The sequence below is a fragment of the Nymphaea colorata genome, chromosome 14 (assembly GCF_008831285.2).
Source record: "Nymphaea colorata isolate Beijing-Zhang1983 chromosome 14, ASM883128v2, whole genome shotgun sequence".
Taxonomy (NCBI): domain Eukaryota; kingdom Viridiplantae; phylum Streptophyta; class Magnoliopsida; order Nymphaeales; family Nymphaeaceae; genus Nymphaea; species Nymphaea colorata.
The window spans coordinates 6,447,985-6,455,035 of NC_045151.1; positions in this window are offsets into that span (position 1 = coordinate 6,447,985).

Sequence of the window (7,051 nt, forward strand, 5' to 3'; positions counted from 1 at the left end):
ATTTTAATGAGAGATTTTACACATAGATGCACATTTTTGCACTTCGATGTATATTTTCGCATTTCACACAAGCATTTTAAGTATAATAAACATTCCTTACAACTTATCATATTGCATTTTGAAAGCACTTAATGATTCTAGTTGCTCTAAAATGACAAAAAATTTTCAGCCAATGATTTGATAATCCTTAAAATACTAAAATTTTGATAGAACCATATTATAGGCCATGAAAAAGAGCTCAAGGAAACATAGGAAATCAAAAGTCTAGGAAATGTCATTGAATTCGATCTATGGGAAAGCAAGAGCTTATCAAGAATCAATCAGAGGATATGTGACTGAGTTAAGTGAGTGTTGAAATGTAGCCGTTTATTGGATCAATACTCGAGAGTACAAAATTGGCACAAAGTTGATTTGCATTTATTTTGTGATGCTATGTGATCTACAAACATTTATTTAATGTCTTCTAAAGCCTTCTAAACTTGAGTAAGTTGGAGGAATGTTCTACATCTAGTACCCTAGGACCGACTGGCTTGAGAGCTACCAGTCCAAAAGTCATTAAGAGTTTAGCAAAAAGCCCAATAGACATGACATTGCACATGACAAAGTTACATGACCATCAAAGTGATGGAGCCTCATAGTAGCTTGAGGGGTGGTGAGGTATTTCTCCTGTAGATGAAGGTCAACCTAAAACACCAAGAAAACAAGAACATGAATGAAAATATCTAAAAAGCAACCAAATTCAAGTAAAAATAAAAACAAGCAAAAATATTTGTCTAAAAAAAAAACCAATTTAGGTCACTCAAGTCAATAATTCTCTCATGATGAAAAACATAAGCTTCTTGAGATTACAAAGGGAGTCAAGATAATGACAAATCCTATACTAAGAAACCCTATGACATAGAGAGCAACTATTCTCAGCTTATCATTTGGAAATCAAAGAACAATTGTTTAGATGAATTTCATAACATTGGCTAAAAATTTTTGTTCTTAGATAAACAAAATCATGCAAGTCCTTACAAGGTATAAGAGATACAAGTAAATGAATTATGTCAAATTTCACAAGCATTCATATTTTGATGTGAGATTTCATGCTTCGACACACACATGTATGCAAGCCCATGAAAACCAATATATGAATTTCACAAGCATTTTCAATCATTTCCTCAAGCACTCACGTTTGATGTGAGATTTCGCATTTTGGCACACACTGCCATTTTACAAGCACTTGTATTTTGGTATAAGGCCCACAAGAATTTCCACAAGCACTCACATTATGTGAGATTTCCACGCTTTAGTTCACACAAGCATTCAAACAAATGCACATGAATGGATGAACCTCACAAGCATTTTACAAGTTCACAAGCATTTCAAAAGTACTTACAAGCATCACACCAATATTTATACTAGGGCCTCTCTTTTTTTTTATCTCAAAAGAATTTTCTTTATGATAGTCTATTTTCAAGATTTCATCATCACTTTAAGGGTTTGGTGTTTGGTCTTTGTCACTAAGGATGGTTCTCCGGCTTAGTAGCAAAGTCGAGTATCTCTGAACACCTAAAAATCTCACAAGCCCAAAGACCATTTTACTCTTCTCCATGAGCTTGTCAAATTGGTTTTCATAAACCAGATTTCAAGAGCAAAGGGTTGCATAAGCACATTTTACCACAGTATTATGCACCTAGAGCTAAATCACTTAGGTCACGATTGTTGAAAATGACCATTTTACCCCTACATTAAATCAACTTGACTAGAAAAGTAAGGATCTTCACCATATTTTCATGAATTGCCTAACATTTGAGTAATTACGACAGCTCCACAAAACTTAGGGAGTCATTAGAGCCAGCTCATTAGGGCTATCCCAACCATAAGTCAGCTCCCATGTAGCTCAAATTAACTCACTGGAACCTAAAACTATGAATTTGAGCTCCACTTGAAACAGTGAGCTCAAAGAGCTAGGACCATGTTTAGCATGCATGAACCAATATTCCCTTAGTTTGGTTTGAGTTCATTCACCCCCGTTTGAGTTCATTTTAGTAAGATTTTGACCAAAGCCTATCTATGAGTAGGCACAACAGACTGGATCCACTAGATCAAGAAAGCTCATCCAGAGCTCTAGAAATTCTGACAGAGGCAAAATAGTTGTTTCTCTTTTTGAGCCATATTCTTCTACATAAACATAGAGTATAGGGCACATATACCTTGGTTTATAACTTTCTTTGATTTCTAGAACCTTATTTCAAAACAATCTCCTTATTCGAATCTATTTTAGCCCTAAATCACACACAAGAATATATTGGTACCACCATGTACATACTTTCTATAAAACCTAACTTAGCAACCACATGAACCTAAGTTACCATTTCATATACATTCACATGTACTTAGTGAGTTCGAGCCTGGGCTCACCCACTTCAATTTCTCACTAAATTAGAATTTTTCAAAGACAACACTCAGACTGAGCCCAATAAACATGTGCCTAATCTAGGTCTAAACCCACTTTTCAAAACTGAACCTAGACCAAGTCTAGTTCATGTCATACATCTTGAACCTACCTAGCCCAGGTCTAGGTTCAAGCCATTTCAGATTACAATTTCTTGATCTAGACTTCATATCCAAGTTCATTTTTTGTATCTTGATTTCATATTCAAGTCCTAGATCTAAGATCTCTTTTCATAGACCCATATTCATTATTCCAAAATTTCAAATCCCAGACATCAAATCATGGTGAAGATCTCATTATTATATCTTGATTCGTCTTCTAGAATTTTCTTTTCTGGACCTAGATCTAGATCCTAACATCATACCCAAATCTAGGATCCACATGTCAGCTTAATGCACATTATATTTAAAAAATGCATCAATATTTTCTCACTCCATACTTGATGTCCATTAGCATGAGAGAACTCAAAATGTGTGAAATTCTTTGTTCAGTACTTCAGCATAGATGGAATCAAAATCAGTATCTGTATGCAGACAGAATGAACATTTTTCTGTTTCATAACAAATTTCAAACTATGGTTTTATTGTGTGTTTTCTCCACTTCATATTCTTGCATTTTTTGTTTTCCATGCTCAATGTTAATCCAAATCATTTATCAAGAACCGATCAACGCTTTTCTGTGCATGCACGGCTTTTTGCAGAATTGAATTCGAAACTTTGGAACTTTTGAAAATTTGAGTGCGCCAAAACACATAATTGAAAACTTGTATGAACTTGTGTGTGAATGGAAAACTTACATGCACTGATGTGCTAGGTTAAAAATTGCCATGTGAATGGAAACTTGTGTGCACTAATATGTAGAATTAGAAAACTTGTGAGCATTGAAATGTAAAATTGGAAAACTTCTATGCACTAAAGTGCAAAATTGAAAAACCTATGTGTACCAAGGGTGAAACTAAAAAAACTTGTGGGCACTGATGTGCAGAAATTAGAAAAGTTGTGGGCATTGAAATATGAAATTGAAAACTTGTTTGCAATAAAATGCAAAATTAAACGCCTTATTTGCACTGTGGTGCGAATTTGGAAACACCTGTGTGTAGCGAGGTGCAAAATTGGAATAACCTATCTGCAGCGAAGTGCAAAATGTAAACTTGGAAACTCGTATGCATTGAAGTGCAAAATTCAAAGAACTTGTGCACACTGACGTGCAAAAAAGGAATAAACCATATGTGCATCAAAGTGTAGAATTTAAAAAAACCTATGTGCATTGAAGTGCAAAATTTGAAAAACTTGAGTGCACCAAAGTGAAAAATTGAAAAAATATGTGTACACTGAGGTTTGAAAGTGGAAAAAACTGTGCACCGAGGTGCAAAATTTGAAAACTTGTGTGGACATAGGTAAATTTGCATGTTCTTGTAAAACTTATATAAGCCGAAGCATGAAAATGGTGTGCTAAAGTATGAGATCACTTTGAAAACTTGTGAAACTGAGAAATTTGGGTGTGTTGTTACATGAATTTGAAAAACTTGTGAGCACTGATGTGTGAAATTTAAAACTTGCATGTGATTGAAAAAATTTGTATGCACTGGAGTGCAAAATTTAAAGACTTGTATGCATCGAGGTGCAAGGTGTGAAAATCATGTTTGCATCAATTTGTGAAATTGGAAAAACTTGTGTGCACTGAGGTGAGAAATTTAAAAAATTGTATGCATTTAAGTGCAAAATTTGAAAAAACATTTATCAAATGCTTGCAAAATTGAAGCTCTTGCAAAAAATTGGTGTGTACTTGGATGTGAAGACTTGTGGATCAATTGCTCTTGGATTTTGAAAACTCTAAAATTTTCCTTGTTGAAAAATATTTTGAGGACAATTTCTTGCAACTTGTAATGTTCTTGTGCAAAAGATACCTAGTATGAAGGCAGTGAGAGGAATGCATAATAGAGACAAGAGACTAGTTCGGCCATCAAAGGATATAAAAGGAATACCAAGATGCTTGAACATGGGAAGGGGAAAATTGAGTTTGATTGAAGAAAGAATCTTGAGGAGGGGACCCCCACTATCGCTACATTGCATGGGAGAGAATAGAAAATGAAATAATATAAAGTCGATTTGAAATTCCACATTCTACACTTGATTGGGGAATGGATTTTGGTGTTTGGGTCATCTCTAAAATAGAATGTAAATGTTTTGATTATAGTAATTGACAAAAACGACATGCAAAAGCAACATGGTGAGGGTCAAGATAAACATGCAAATTAATGCACAAATAGAGGTTGATCAAACGAGGTGATAAGGCTGTCTATCATGGTCAACCCAATAAAATGTTCAAACCGAATGACAATGTTGACCTTGACAGGCTGAAGAGACCTTACATAATGACACTAGAAAGGACAACTCTGGACGATTTTGACACAAGAAAACAAGAACTTTACGGAAATTCATCAAATTTTTGATGAAAATCTTGTGCATAGTATTGATGAAATGTGATGCATGTAAAAGAAATAAACATGTAACTCAAACAGAACATACACATAATGTTTCAAACAACACTCTCTAACAACACAACTCTATCAAGCAAACGTTTGAGATTAGCTTGGCCACCTAGAACTGGATATCTAGGATTTGAGATCAGCAATGGTTTTATATACCATATATGCCTATATACCTACAAAAGAAGCCCAAAGTATGTGGCATAGACTCTTCCAAATGGATACCCACCTCTAGTAGGTTGGTTCAACTGTTGAATCATTCCTTGCTAATGTATACAAGGAGTATTCTACGACATGATGACCAGGACATATAGGTGAGAGGAAATTTTGACATGCAATCACATGCACAAACAGTTGACTCTAATGCAATGCAGATTAAGATGAAGCTTAAAATCAAAGAGAGAAACAAACATTGCATCAAACAACTCCTAAATTGAAAGAGGTAGTATGTAAACTTATATCTATATATCTATATGAGCATGAAATATCTCTCTCAATTTTAGGCCCTAATGCACATCAGAAATATACAAATTCATTCATTAGATGAGGGTACCTAAGTGCCTCTAAATGTGAGACAACATTTAAAACATAGAAAAGTGGAACATTCTTGTCTAGCCAAGTAGTGACAGGTCCCATCACAGTTGCCACTTTTGTTTCATGTAAAATTTTCAACCTTACATGCAGACTATATAAATGAGATATAATTTACATGTACTCACCTCTGTTCCTTGTGCGGGATTTTGAGAGACATGACCCAACCTATTGGTACAAGGTCTGACCATTCCTAGCACATTTCTATATGTAATCAGACAAAGAACTAGACTAAATATTTTATTTTCTAAGTATAAATATTGTCCAAAACTTATGAAAAGGGAACATGATTTAGTTCTAAAACCACTCATGTTTTAAAATATAAGTGGATCTCAGGAATACACTTATGAACAAGAAAAATTAAATCTTGATATATGTTCATGTCTGGATCATCATAGATAAGTGCAAATCGATGTTCTAAATATAATAAGATGCATGCAAAAACTAGGTCATGTATACTTGGAGTCCAGTCTTCACTAGGTCCTGGATGTAGGACATGGACCTACTGGGAGAAAACTAAATCTGAATCCAAGGACTGAAATGATGATCTCAAAAATTTAAATAATTATTGTTTTAAATTTGAAATGAGAGATATCATAGAGATCCAAAATATCATATCATGTAATGACTCATAATCCAAAATTCAAGGTCAAAGACCTAGTACATTTGTTCTTTTATTCATATAATTTGATCTTCTGAGATGCAAATTCTAAAGGAATGGATCCAAATATGATAATTACATGGTTTAAAATTCCTGTTTTGTATCCAATTATGTGGGAATTGACCTAAGGTTTTTAATCCAAAGCTCATTGTGTAAAATCCAATCCAAAATCTAATCCAAGATCCAAAAAATAAAGTTTAATATCCAAAATCCGATATCCCTAATATAAAATTCATAATCTGATATCCATAATTCAACATTTATGATTCAAGTCTCAATATGTGAAATCTGAACCAAAATCGAGTGTTTAATGTCCAAGATTCAAAACCTATGGTTTGAGATCAACAATGCAAGATCCATAATCCAAAATCCATTATATGATGTCCATAATCTAGGATCTAAAATCGAATAATTGAGATCCAAAACCCATATACTAGTATGAATCAAATGCCTTGAATTGGGATCTAAAATCCAAATAGGCTAAGGGTAGGTCGATCAAGAGAACTAGGTTCAGTCTTACCTACAGTAGGGCTGAAATTGCTTGGGCTACATTTGACCGTAATAAGTGGGTTTGATCTTTATCAAACCATATATAATATGGGCTCCATTTACTTCACATGAATGGATGTTTACGGAAATTTGAGTATATCTAGGCTCTGGGACTTGGTTTATAGGTAGTGGTCTCTAAGACCGGTCTATGCTAGGTGTTAGAGAACTGCTTAAGATTGGACTCCATACCTACATGGCCTAGGATTTTGAAATCATTTAAAGAATTTTGTTTTGATAACATTATAGAGAATACTATGATTTTGAGAAGGTTCATATATGTGGACTAAACTAGATTCAGGTTTTCACATACATGGGGTAATGA